This window comes from Leptodactylus fuscus, chromosome 4 (genome assembly GCF_031893055.1).
Source record: "Leptodactylus fuscus isolate aLepFus1 chromosome 4, aLepFus1.hap2, whole genome shotgun sequence".
Classification (NCBI taxonomy): Eukaryota; Metazoa; Chordata; class Amphibia; order Anura; family Leptodactylidae; genus Leptodactylus; species Leptodactylus fuscus.
The window spans coordinates 137,139,395-137,154,767 of NC_134268.1; the positions used below are offsets into that span (position 1 = coordinate 137,139,395).

Sequence of the window (15,373 nt, forward strand, 5' to 3'; positions counted from 1 at the left end):
AGCCTCTAACCAGCAGAGTTTGGGCAAATTCATGGTGGAGGGAGCCTCTAAAAACCCCAGTTTGGACCAATTCATGGTGGAGGGAGCCTCTAAAAACCCCGGTTTGGACCAATTCATGGTGGAGGGAGCCTCTAAAACCCCCAGTTTGGACCAATTCATGATGGAGGGAGCCTCTAAACAGCCCAGTTTGGGCAAATTCATGGTGGAGGGAGCCTCTAAAAACCCCCAGTTTGGACCAATTCATGGTGGAGGGAGCCTCTAAAAACCCCAGTTTGGACCAATTCATGGTGGAGGGAGCCTCTAAACAGCCCAGTTTGGGCAAATTCATGGTGGAGGGAGCCTCTAAACAGCCCAGTTTGGGCAAATTCATGGTGGAGGGAGCCTCTAAAAACCCCAGTTTGGACCAATTCATGGTGGAGGGAGCCTCTAAAAACCCCAGTTTGGACCAATTCATGGTGGAGGAAGCCTCTAAAAACCCCAGTTTGGACCAATTCATGATGGAGGGAGCCTCTAAACACCCCAGTTTGGGCAAATTCATGGTGGAGGGAGCCTCTAAAAACCCCCAGTTTGGACCAATTCATGGTGGAGGGAGCCTCTAAAAACCCCAGTTTGGACCAATTCATGGTGGAGGGAGCCTCTAAACAGCTCAGTTTGGGCAAATTCATGGTGGAGGGAGCCTCTAAACAGCCCAGTTTGGGCAAATTCATGGTGGAGGGAGCCTCTAAAAACCCCAGTTTGGACCAATTCATGGTGGAGGGAGCCTCTAAACAGCCCAGTTTGGACCAATTCATGGTGGAGGGAGCCTCTAAAAACCCCAGTTTGGACCAATTCATGGTGGAGGGAGCCTCTAAACAGCCCAGTTTGGGCAAATTCATGGTGAAGGGAGACTCTAAAAACCCCAGTTTGGACCAATTCATGGTGGAGGGAGCCTCTAAAAACCCCAGTTAGGCCAAATTCATGGTGGAGGGAGCCTCTAAAAACCCCAGTTTGGACCAATTCATGGTGGAGGGAGCCTCTAAAAACCCCAGTTTGGACCAATTCATGGTGGAGGGAGCCTCTAAAAACCCCAGTTTGGACCAATTCATGGTGGAGGGAGCCTCTAAACAGCCCAGTTTGGGCAAATTCATGGTGGAGGGAGCCTCTAACCAGCCCAGTTTGGACCAATTCATGGTGGAGGGAGCCTCTAAAAACCCCAGTTTGGACCAATTCATGGTGGAGGGAGCCTCTAAAAACCCCAGTTTGGACCAATTCATGGTGGAGGGAGCCTCTAAACAGCCCAGTTTGGACCAATTCATGGTGGAGGGAGCCTCTAACCAGCAGAGTTGGTGGAAATCAGGGTGGAGGGAGCCTCTAACCAGCAGAGTTGTGGGAAAGCAGGGTGGAGGGAGCCTCTAACCAGCAGAGTTGTGGGAAAGCAGGGTGGAGGGAGCCTCTAACCAGCAGAGTTGTGGGAAAGCAGGGTGGAGGGAGCCTCTAACCAGCAGAGTTGTGGGAAAGCAGGGTGGAGGGAGCCTCTAACCAGCAGAGTTGTGGGAAAGCAGGGTGGAGGGAGCCTCTAACCAGCAGAGTTGGGGGAAATCAGGGTGGAGGGAGCCTAGTATTAGCAGAATTGTGCAACGCTTATGGTGGATGAGTATGAGGATGCGGAGGAATTGGAGAGGTTGAGTACAGACATGGAGTTTCATGTTGGGGTGCTTTACACAGGTGGGCACAAAAATGAAGGCTCTATCCAGTGGTGGTTCATTTTTATCAAAGTGAGTCGGTCGGCACTCTCAGCTGACAGACGGGTGCGCTTGTCAGTGATGATGCCACCGGCTGCACTGAACACCCTCTCAGATAGGACGCTGGCGGCAGGACAGGACAGCACCTCCAAGGCATATAGGGCAAGTTCAAGCCACAGGTCCAACTTCGACACCCAATACGTGTAGGGCGCAGAGGGGTCGGAGAGGACAGGGCTGTGGTCGGAAAGGTATTCCCGCAACATGCGCCTATACTTCTCACGCCTGGTGACACTAGGACCCTCCGTGGTGGCACTTTGGCGAGGGGGTGCCATCAAGGTGTCCCAGACCTTAGACAGTGTGCCCCTCGTTTGTGTGGACCGGTGAGAACTTGGTTGCCTACTGGAGGAACTGCCCTCCCTGCCGCCAACGTCACATGCTGGAAACATCTCCATCATATTCTGCACCAATTGCCTGTGGCAAGCATTGATGCGATTGGCCCTCCCCTCTACCGGAATAAAAGACGAGATGTTGTTTTTATACCGGGGGTCAAGGATAGCAAAGATCCAGTACTGGTTGTCCTCCATGATTTTGACAATACGCTTGTCGGTTGTAAAGCACCCCAACATGAACTCAGCCATGTCTGCCACAGTGTTAGTTGGCATGACTCCTCTGGCCCCACCGGAAAGTTCAATCTCCATTTCCTCCTCATCCTCCATGTCTACCCATCCGCGCTGCAACAATGGGACGATTCGAAGTTGCCCGGAAGCCTCCTGTATCACCATCACATCATCGGACAACTATTCTTCCTCCTCCTCCTCCTCCTCCTCCTCCTCCTCCTCCTCCTCCTCCTCCATTAAACGCAGTGAAGCGGACAGATGTGTGGACCTACTCTCCAGCTGTGACGGATCGGATGCTATCCCTAACTCCTCTGTGTGATCTGAGTTATCCCTGATGTCAATCAAGGATTCTCTCAGAACACACAAGAGCGGGATTGTAAGGCTCACCATCGCATCCTCAGAGCTCACCCTCCTTGTGGACTCCTCAGAGACCCGTAGGATGTCACAAAGGTCTCTCATCCATGGCCACTCATGGATGTGAAACTGAGGCAGCTGACTTTGTGGCACCCTAGGGTTTTGTAGCTGGTATTCCATCAAAGGTCTCTGCTGCTCAACCACTCTATTCAACATCTGAAACGTTGAGTTCCAGCGTGTGGGGACGTCGCACAAAAGCCGGTGTTGTGGCACATGCAGGCGTTGCTGGAGAGATTTTAAGCTAGCAGCGGCTACTGTCGACTTGCGAAAGTGGGCGCACATGCGCCGCACTTTCACCAGTAGCTCTGGAACATTGGGGTAGCTCTTTAGGAAACGTTGCACCACTAGGTTGAAGACGTGGGCCAGGCATGGAACATGTTGGAGTCCGGCAAGCTCCAGAGCTGCTACCAGGTTCCGGCCGTTATCACAAACGACCATGCCTGGGCCCAGGTGCAGCGGCTCAAACCATATTGCCGTCTCATCGAGGAGGGCATCCCTCACCTCAGAGGCAGTGTGCTGTCTGTCCCCCAAGCTGATCAGCTTCAGCACAGCCTGCTGACGTCTACCAACGCCAGTGCTGCAATGTTTCCAACTCGTAGCTGGGGTCAATCTAACAGCGGAGGAGGAGGCGGTGGCGCAGGAGGAGGCGGTGGCGGAGGAGGAGGCGGTAGAGGAGGAGGAGGAGGGGGGTGTTCTTCTCGTGTCCCTGCCAGGAATGTTAGGCGGGGAGACGAGGTACACCGGGCCAGTTTGGGAAGCAGTCCCAGCCTCAACTACATTCACCCAGTGTGCCGTCAGTGAAATGTAGCGTCCCTGTCCGCATGCACTTGTCCACGCGTCGGTGGTCAAGTGGACCTTTGTGCAAAGCGCGGAACTAAGGGCCCGCCTGATGTTGAGTGACACGTGCTGGTGCAAGGCGGGGACGGCACACCGGGAGAAGTAGTGACGACTAGGGACGGCATAGCGAGGTGCCGCAGTTGCCATCAGGTTCAGGAAGCCGGGAGTTTCAACAAGCCGGAACGCCAACATCTCCTGGGCCAGCAGTTTAGCGATGTTGGCGTTCAAGGCTTGCGCGTGTGGGTGGTTAGCAGTGTATTTCTGCCGCCGCTCCAATGTCTGAGAGATGGTGGGTTGTTGTAAAGAAGCGCCTGATGGTGCCTTTGATGGTGCAGGAGAAGGAGATAAGACAGGAACAGGGGAGGATGAGGGAGAAGTCAACAAAGTGGCGGAGGCAGATGAAGTGGTGTCCTGGCTCGTCCTCTGGAGTGCATCGCCAGCACAGTCAGCAGTGGCAGAGGCAGAGGCAGTGGCAGAGGCAGTGGCAGTGGCGTGAACGGCAGGTGGCCTTCGTCCTGCCGTTGCTGCCTGCCACTGATTCCAGTGCTTGGATTCCAAATGACGGCGCATTGAAGTGGTGGACAGGTTGCTCTTCTCAGAGCCCCTAATCAATTTCGAGAGGCAAATTGTGCAGACAACACTATATCTGTCCTCGGCGCATTCCTTGAAAAAACTCCACACCTTCGAGAAACGTGCCCTCGAGGTGGGAGTTTTTCGGGGCTGGGTACGAACTGGAACATCTTGGGAGATTCCGGGTGTGGCCTGGCTTCGCCTAAGCTGCTGACCTCTGCCTCTGCCTCTAGCTACCCTTTTTGGTGCTGCACCTGCCTCAACATCCACACTACTTTCCCCGCTTGACATCCCCCCTGTCCAGGTCGGGTCAGTGTCCTCATCATCCACCACTTCCTCTTCCAACTCCTGTCTCATCTCCTCCTCCCGCATAATGCGCCGGTCAACTGGATGCCCTGACGGCAACTGCGTCACATCATTGTCGATGAGGGTGGGTTGCTGGTCATCCACCACCAAATCAAACGGAGATGGAGGAGACTCTAGTGTTTGAGCATCTGGACACAGATGCTCCTCTGTTAGGTTCGTGGAATCGTGACGTGGAGAGGAAGGTTGAGGGACAATGAAAGGAGCGGAGAACAGCTCTGGGGAGCAGGGACAGTTGGGGTTATTGTTCTGTGAAGCTTGGGAATTTTGGGAGGAAGGAGGACAAGACTGTTGGGTAATAGGAGGAGAGTAGGCAGAGTCTGACTGGCTGCTGGACAATGTGCTGTAAGCGTTCTCTGACAGCCATTGCAAGACCTGTTCCTGGTTCTCGGGCCTACTAAGGTTTGTACCCTGCAGTTTAGTTAATGTGGCAAGCAACCCTGGCACTGTGGAGTGGAGCAATGCTTGCTGCCCCACAGGAGTAGGCACGGGACGCCCTGTGGCTTCACTGCTACCTTGCTCCCCAGAACCATTCCCCCGACCTCGCCCACGGCCTCGTCCACGTCCCTTTCCGGGAGCCTTGCGCATTTTGAATTCCCAGTTAGAAATTGGCACTATATACCAGTAGCAAAAATTGTGGGTGCACGTAACCCCAATATATTCTTTGAATTCCCAGTCAGACAATGGCACTATATACCAGTAGCAAGAAATGAGGGTATTTATAACCCCAATATATTCTTTGAATTCCCAGTCAGACAATGGCACTATATACCAGTAGCAAGAAATGAAGGTATTTATAACCCCAATATATTCTTTGAATTCCCAGTCAGACAATGGCACTATATACCAGTAGCAAGAAATGAGGGTATTTGTAACCCCAATATATTCTTTGAATTCCCAGTCAGACAATGGCACTATATACCAGTAGCAAAAATTGTGGGTGCACGTAACCCCAATATATTCTTTACATTACCAGTGAGAAACTGGCACTATATGGCAGTAGCAAGAAATGAGGGTATTTGTAACCCCAATATATTCTTTGAATTCCCAGTCAGACAATGGCACTATATACCAGTAGCAAGAAATGAGGGTATTTATAACTCCAATATATTCTTTGAATCCCCAGTCAGACAATGGCACTATATACCAGTAGCAAGAAATGAGGGTATTTATAACCCCAATATATTCTTTGAATTCCCAGTCAGACAATGGCACTATATACCAGTAGCAAGAAATGAGGGTATTTATAACCCCAATATATTCTTTGAATTACCAGTCAGAAACTGGCACTATATGGCAGTAGCAAGAAATGAGGGTATTTGTAACCCCAATATATTCTTTGAATTCCCAGTCAGACAATGGCACTATATACCAGTAGCAAGAAATGAGGGTATTTGTAACCCCAATATATTCTTTGAATTCCCAGTCAGACAATGGCACTATATACCAGTAGCAAATATTGTGGGTGCACGTAACCCCAATATATTCTTTGAATTACCAGTCAGAAACTGGCACTATATGGCAGTAGCAAGAAATGAGGGTATTTGTAACCCCAATATATTCTTTGAATTCCCAGTCAGACAATGGCACTATATACCAGTAGCAAGAAATGAGGGTATTTATAACCCCAATATATTCTTTGAATTCCCAGTCAGACAATGGCACTATACACCAGTAGCAAGAAATGAGGGTATTTATAACCCCAATATATTCTTTGAATTACCAGTCAGAAACTGGCACTATATGGCAGTAGCAAGAAATGAGGGTATTTGTAACCCCAATATATTCTTTGAATTCCCAGTCAGACAATGGCACTATATACCAGTAGCAAGAAATGAGGGTATTTATAACCCCAATATATTCTTTGAATTCCCAGTCAGACAATGGCACTATATACCAGTAGCAAGAAATGAGGGTATTTATAACCCCAATATATTCTTTAAATTACCAGTCAGAAACTGGCACTATATGGCAGTAGCAAGAAATGAGGGTATTTATAACCCCAATATATTCTTTGAATTCCCAGTCAGACAATGGCACTATATACCAGTAGCAAGAAATGAGGGTATTTGTAACCCCAATATATTCTTTGAATTCCCAGTCAGACAATGGCACTATATACCAGTAGCAAGAAATGAGGGTATTTGTAACCCCAATATATTCTTTGAATTCCCAGTCAGACAATGGCACTATATACCAGTAGCGAAAATTGTAGGTGCACGTAACCCCAATATATTCTTTGAATTACCAGTCAGAAACTGGCACTATATGGCAGTAGCAAGAAATGAGGGTATTTGTAACCCCAATATATTCTTTGAATTCCCAGTCAGACAGTGGCACTATATACCAGTAGCAAGAAATGAGGGTATTTATAACCCCAATATATTCTTTGAATTCCCAGTCAGACAATGGCACTATACACCAGTAGCAAGAAATGAGGGTATTTATAACCCCAATATATTCTTTGAATTACCAGTCAGAAACTGGCACTATATGGCAGTAGCAAGAAATGAGGGTATTTGTAACCCCAATATATTCTTTGAATTCCCAGTCAGACAATGGCACTATATACCAGTAGCAAGAAATGAGGGTATTTATAACCCCAATATATTCTTTGAATTCCCAGTCAGACAATGGCACTATATACCAGTAGCAAGAAATGAGGGTATTTATAACCCCAATATATTCTTTAAATTACCAGTCAGAAACTGGCACTATATGGCAGTAGCAAGAAATGAGGGTATTTATAACCCCAATATATTCTTTGAATTCCCAGTCAGACAATGGCACTATATACCAGTAGCAAGAAATGAGGGTATTTGTAACCCCAATATATTCTTTGAATTCCCAGTCAGACAATGGCACTATATACCAGTAGCAAGAAATGAGGGTATTTGTAACCCCAATATATTCTTTGAATTCCCAGTCAGACAATGGCACTATATACCAGTAGCGAAAATTGTGGGTGCACGTAACCCCAATATATTCTTTGAATTACCAGTCAGAAACTGGCACTATATGGCAGTAGCAAGAAATGAGGGTATTTGTAACCCCAATATATTCTTTGAATTCCCAGTCAGACAATGGCACTATATACCAGTAGCAAGAAATGAGGGTATTTATAACCCCAATATATTCTTTGAATTCCCAGTCAGACAATGGCACTATATACAAGTAGCAAGAAATGACGGTATTTATAACCCCAATATATTCTTTGAATTCCCAGTCAGACAATGGCACTATATACCAGTAGCAAGAAATAAGGGTATTTATAACCCCAATATATTCTTTGAATTACCAGTCAGAAACTGGCACTATATGGCAGTAGCAAGAAATGAGGGTATTTGTAACCCCAATATATTCTTTGAATTCCCAGTCAGACAATGGCACTATATACCAGTAGCAAGAAATGAGGGTATTTGTAACCCCAATATATTCTTTGAATTCCCAGTCAGACAATGGCACTATATACCAGTAGCAAAAATTGTGGGTGCACGTAACCCCAATATATTCTTTGAATTACCAGTCAGAAACTGGCACTATATGGCAGTAGCAAGAAATGAGGGTATTTGTAACCCCAATATATTCTTTGAATTCCCAGTCAGTTAATGGCACTATATACCAGTAGCAAGAAATGAGGGTATTTATAACCCCAATATATTCTTTGAATTCCCAGTCAGACAATGGCACTATATACCAGTAGCAAGAAATGAGGGTATTTATAACCCCAATATATTCTTTGAATTACCAGTCAGAAACTGGCACTATATGGCAGTAGCAAGAAATGAGGGTATTTGTAACCCCAATATATTCTTTGAATTCCCAGTCAGACAATGGCACTATATACCAGTAGCAAGAAATGAGGGTATTTATAACCCCAATATATTCTTTGAATTCCCAGTCAGACAATGGCACTATATACCAGTAGCAAGAAATGAGGGTATTTGTAACCCCAATATATTCTTTGAATTCCCAGTCAGACAATGGCACTATATACCAGTAGCAAGAAATGAGGGTATTTGTAACCCCAATATATTCTTTGAATTCCCAGTCAGACAATGGCACTATATACCAGTAGCAAAAATTGTGGGTGCACGTAACCCCAATATATTCTTTGAATTACCAGTCAGAAACTGGCACTATATGGCAGCAGCAAGAAATGAGGGTATTTGTAACCCCAATATATTCTTTGAATTCCCAGTCAGACAATGGCACTATATACCAGTAGCACGAAATGAGGGTATTTGTAACCCCAAAATATTCTTTGAATTCCCAGTCAGACAATGGCACTATATACCAGTAGCAAGAAATGAGGGTATTTGTAACCCCAATATATTCTTTGAATTCCCAGTCAGACAATGGCACTATATACCAGTAGCAAAAATTGTGGGTGCACGTAACCCCAATATATTCTTTGAATTACCAGTCAGAAACTGGCACTATATGGCAGTAGCAAGAAATGAGGGTATTTGTAACCCCAATATATTCTTTGAATTCCCAGTCAGACAATGGCACTATATACCAGTAGCAAGAAATGAGGGTATTTATAACCCCAATATATTCTTTGAATTACCAGTCAGAAACTGGCACTATATGGCAGTAGCAAGAAATGAGGGTATTTGTAACCCCAATATATTCTTTGAATTCCCAGTCAGACAATGGCACTATATACCAGTAGCAAGAAATGAGGGTATTTGTAACCCCAATATATTCTTTGAATTCCCAGTCAGACAATGGCACTATATACCAGTAGCAAGAAATGAGGGTATTTATAACCCCAATATATTCTTTGAATTACCAGTCAGAAACTGGCACTATATGGCAGTAGCAAGAAATGAGGGTATTTGTAACCCCAATATATTCTTTGAATTCCCAGTCAGACAATGGCACTATATACCAGTAGTAAGAAATGAGGGTATTTGTAACCCCAATATATTCTTTGAATTCCCAGTCAGACAATGGCACTATATACCAGTAGCAAAAAATGAGGGTATTTGTAACCCCAATATATTCTTTGAATTCCCAGTCAGACAATGGCACTATATACCAGTAGCAAAAATTGTGGGTGCACGTAACCTCAATATATTCTTTGAATTACCAGTCAGAAACTGGCACTAGGGGCCACACGGTGGCTCAGTGGTTAGCACTGCAGCCTTGCAGCGCTGGAGTCCTGGTGTTCAAATCCCGCCAAGGGCATAAAACCATCTGCAAGGAGTTTGTATGTTCTCCCCGTGTTTGCATGGATTTCCATCCCATATTCCAAAAAAAAAGACATACTGATAGGGAAAAATGTACATTGTGAGCTCTATGTGGGGCTCACAATCTACAAAAAAAAAAAAAAAAGAAACTGGCACTATATGGCAGTAGCAAGAAATGAGGGTATTTGTAACCCCAATATATTCTTTGAATTCCCAGTCAGACAATGGCACTATATACCAGTAGCAAGAAATGAGGGTATTTATAACCCCAATATATTCTTTGAATTACCAGTCAGAAACTGGCACTATATGGCAGTAGCAAGAAATGAGGGTATTTATAACCCCAATATATTCTGTGAATTCCCAATCAGACAATGGCACTATATACCAGTAGCTAGAAATGAGGGTATTTGTAACCCCAATATATTCTTTGAATTCCCAGTCAGACAATGGCACAATATACCAGTAGCAAGAAATGAGGGTATTTGTAACCCCAATATATTCTTTGAATTCCCAGTCAGACAATGGCACTATATACCAGTAGCAAAAATTGTGGGTGCACGTAACCCCAATATATTCTTTGAATTACCAGTCAAAAACTGGCACTATATGGCAGTAGCAAGAAATGAGGGTATTTGTAACCCCAATATATTCTTTGAATTCCCAGTCAGACAATGGCACTATATACCAGTAGCAAGAAATGAGGGTATTTGTAACCCCAATATATTCTTTGAATTCCCAGTCAGACAATGGCACTATATGGCAGTAGCAAGAAATGAGGGTATTTGTAACCCCAATATATTCTTTGAATTCCCAGTCAGACAATGGCACTATATACCAGTAGCAAGAAATGAGGGTATTTGTAACCCCAATATACTCTTTGAATTCCCAGTCAGACAATGGCACTATATACCAGTAGCAAAAATTGTGGGTGCACGTAACCCCAATATATTCTTTGAATTACCAGTCAGAAACTGGCACTATATGGCAGTAGCAAGAAATGAGGGTATTTGTAACCCCAATATATTCTTTGAATTCCCAGTCAGACAATGGCAATATATACCAGTAGCAAGAAATGAGGGTATTTATAACCCCAATATATTCTTTGAATTACCAGTCAGACAATGGCACTATATGGCAGTAGCAAGAAATGAGGGTATTTGTAACCCCAATATGTTCTTTGAATTCCCAGTCAGACAATGGCACTATATACCAGTAGCAAGAAATGAGGGTATTTATAACCCCAATATATTCTTTGAATTACCAGTCAGACAATGGCACTATATGGCAGTAGCAAGAAATGAGGGTATATATAACCCCAATATATTCTTTGAATTACCAGTCAGAAACTGGCACTATATGGCAGTAGCAAGAAATGAGGGTATTTATAACCCCAATATATTCTTTGAATTCCCAGTCAGACAATGGCACTATATACCAGTAGCAAGAAATGAGGGTATTTGTAACCCCAATATATTCTTTGAATTACCAGTCAGACAATGGCACTATATACCAGTAGCAAGAAATGAGGGTATTTGTAACCCCAATATATTCTTTGAATTCCCAGTCAGACAATGGCACTATATACAAGTAGCAAAAATTGTGGGTGCACGTAACCCCAATATATTCTTTGAATTACCAGTCAGAAACTGGCACTATATGGCAGTAGCAAGAAATGAGGGTATTTGTAACCCCAATATATTCTTTGAATTCCCAGTCAGACAATGGCACTATATACCAGTAGCAAGAAATGAGGGTATTTATAACCCCAATATATTCTTTGAATTCCCAGTCAGACAATGGCACTATACACCAGTAGCAAGAAATGAGGGTATTTATAACCCCAATATATTCTTTGAATTACCAGTCAGAAACTGGCACTATATGGCAGTAGCAAGAAATGAGGGTATTTGTAACCCCAATATATTCTTTGAATTCCCAGTCAGACAATGGCACTATATACCAGTAGCAAGAAATGAGGGTATTTATAACCCCAATATATTCTTTGAATTCCCAGGCAGACAATGGCACTATATACCAGTAGGAAGAAATGAGGGTATTTATATCCCCAATATATTCTTTGAATTACCAGTCAGAAACTGGCACTATATGGCAGTAGCAAGAAATGAGGGTATTTGTAACCCCAATATATTCTTTGAATTCCCAGTCAGACAATGGCACTATATACCAGTAGCAAGAAATGAGGGTATTTGTAACCCCAATATATTCTTTGAATTCCCAGTCAGACAATGGCACTATATGGCAGTAGCAAGAAATGAGGGTATTTGTAACCCCAATATATTCTTTGAATTCCCAGTCAGACAATGGCACTATATACCAGTAGCAAGAAATGAGGGTATTTGTAACCCCAATATACTCTTTGAATTCCCAGTCAGACAATGGCACTATATACCAGTAGCAAAAATTGTGGGTGCACGTAACCCCAATATATTCTTTGAATTACCAGTCAGAAACTGGCACTATATGGCAGTAGCAAGAAATGAGGGTATTTGTAACCCCAATATATTCTTTGAATTCCCAGTCAGACAATGGCAATATATACCAGTAGCAAGAAATGAGGGTATTTATAACCCCAATATATTCTTTGAATTACCAGTCAGACAATGGCACTATATGGCAGTAGCAAGAAATGAGGGTATTTGTAACCCCAATATGTTCTTTGAATTCCCAGTCAGACAATGGCACTATATACCAGTAGCAAGAAATGAGGGTATTTATAACCCCAATATATTCTTTGAATTACCAGTCAGACAATGGCACTATATGGCAGTAGCAAGAAATGAGGGTATATATAACCCCAATATATTCTTTGAATTACCAGTCAGAAACTGGCACTATATGGCAGTAGCAAGAAATGAGGGTATTTATAACCCCAATATATTCTTTGAATTCCCAGTCAGACAATGGCACTATATACCAGTAGCAAGAAATGAGGGTATTTGTAACCCCAATATATTCTTTGAATTACCAGTCAGACAATGGCACTATATACCAGTAGCAAGAAATGAGGGTATTTGTAACCCCAATATATTCTTTGAATTCCCAGTCAGACAATGGCACTATATACAAGTAGCAAAAATTGTGGGTGCACGTAACCCCAATATATTCTTTGAATTACCAGTCAGAAACTGGCACTATATGGCAGTAGCAAGAAATGAGGGTATTTGTAACCCCAATATATTCTTTGAATTCCCAGTCAGACAATGGCACTATATACCAGTAGCAAGAAATGAGGGTATTTATAACCCCAATATATTCTTTGAATTCCCAGTCAGACAATGGCACTATACACCAGTAGCAAGAAATGAGGGTATTTATAACCCCAATATATTCTTTGAATTACCAGTCAGAAACTGGCACTATATGGCAGTAGCAAGAAATGAGGGTATTTGTAACCCCAATATATTCTTTGAATTCCCAGTCAGACAATGGCACTATATACCAGTAGCAAGAAATGAGGGTATTTATAACCCCAATATATTCTTTGAATTCCCAGGCAGACAATGGCACTATATACCAGTAGGAAGAAATGAGGGTATTTATATCCCCAATATATTCTTTGAATTACCAGTCAGAAACTGGCACTATATGGCAGTAGCAAGAAATGAGGGTATTTGTAACCCCAATATATTCTTTGAATTCCCAGTCAGACAATGGCACTATATACCAGTAGCAAGAAATGAGGGTATTTGTAACCCCAATATATTCTTTGAATTCCCAGTCAGACAATGGCACTGTATACCAGTAGCAAAAATTGTGGGTGCACGTAACCCCAATATATTCTTTGAATTACCAGTCAGAAACTGGCACTATATGGCAGTAGCAAGAAATGAGGGTATTTGTAACCCCAATATATTCTTTGAATTCCCAGTCAGACAATGGCACTATATACCAGTAGCAAGAAATGAGGGTATTTATAACCCCAATATATTCTTTGAATTACCAGTCAGAAACTGGCACTATATGGCAGTAGCAAGAAATGAGGGTATTTGTTACCCCAATATATTCTTTGAATTCCCAGTCAGACAATGGCACTATATAACAGTAGCAAGAAATGAGGGTATTTATAACCGCAATATATTCTTTGAATTACCAGTCAGAAACTGGCACTATATGGCAGTAGCAAGAAATGAGGGCATTTGTAACCCCAATATATTCTTTGAATTCCCAGTCAGACAATGGCACTATATACCAGTAGCAAGAAATGAGGGTATTTGTAACCCCAATATATTCTTTGAATTCCCAGTCAGACAATGGCACTATATACCAGTAGCAAGAAATGAGGGTATTTATAACCCCAATATATTCTTTGAATTACCAGTCAGAAACTGGCACTATATGGCAGTAGCAAGAAATGAGGGTATTTGTAACCCCAATGTATTCTTTGAATTCCCTGTCAGACAATGGCACTATATACCAGTAGCAAGAAATGAGGGTATTTGTAACCCCAATATATTCTTTGAATTCCCAGTCAGACAATGGCACTATATACCAGTAGCAAAAAATGAGGGTATTTGTAACCCCAATATATTCTTTGAATTCCCAGTCAGACAATGGCACTATATACCAGTAGCAAAAATTGTGGGTGCACGTAACCTCAATATATTCTTTGAATTACCAGTCAGAAACTGGCACTATATGGCAGTAGCAAGAAATTAGGGTATTTGTAACCCCAATATATTCTTTGAATTCCCAGTCAGACAATGGCACTATATACCAGTAGCAAGAAATGAGGGTATTTATAACCCCAATATATTCTTTGAATTCCCAGTCAGACAATGGCACTATATACCAGTAGCTAGAAATGAGGGTATTTATAACCCCAATATAATCTTTGAATTACCAGTCAGAAACTGGCACTATATACCAGTAGCAAGAAATGAGGGTATTTATAACCCCAATATATTCTTTGAATTCCCAGTCAGACAATGGCACTATATACCAGTAGCTAGAAATGAGGGTATTTGTAACCCCAATATATTCTTTGAATTCCCAGTCAGACAATGGCACTATATACCAGTAGCAAGAAATGAGGGTATTTGTAACCCCAATATATTCTTTGAATTCCCAGTCAGACAATGGCTCTATATACCAGTAGCAAAAATTGTGGGTGCACGTAACCCCAATATATTCTTTGAATTACCAGTCAAAAACTGGCACTATATGGCAGTAGCAAGAAATGAGGGTACTTGTAACCCCAATATATTCTTTGAATTCCCAGTCAGACAATGGGACTATATACCAGTAGCAAGAAATGAGGGTATTTGTAACCCCAATATATTCTTTGAATTCCCAGTCAGACAATGGCACTATATGGCAGTAGCAAGAAATGAGGGTATTTGTAACCCCAATATATTCTTTGAATTCCCAGTCAGACAATGGCACTATATACCAGTAGCAAGAAATGAGGGTATTTGTAACCCCAATATATTCTTTGAATTCCCAGTCAGACAATGGCACTATATACCAGTAGCAAAAATTGTGGGTGCACGTAACCCCAATATATTCTTTGAATTACCAGTCAGAAACTGGCACTATATGGCAGTAGCAAGAAATGAGGGTATTTGTAACCCCAATATATTCTTTGAATTCCCAGTCAGACAATGGCACTATATACCAGTAGCAAGAAATG

At 43.0% G+C, this 15,373-nt stretch overlaps 1 protein-coding gene across 1 annotated transcript in view; it reads right to left on the reverse strand.

Moving 5' to 3' along the window:
• ABCA13 (ATP binding cassette subfamily A member 13) overlaps positions 1–15,373 on the reverse strand; it is a 369,133-nt gene that overhangs the window by 110,280 nt on the left and 243,480 nt on the right. The window lies entirely within an intron of this gene.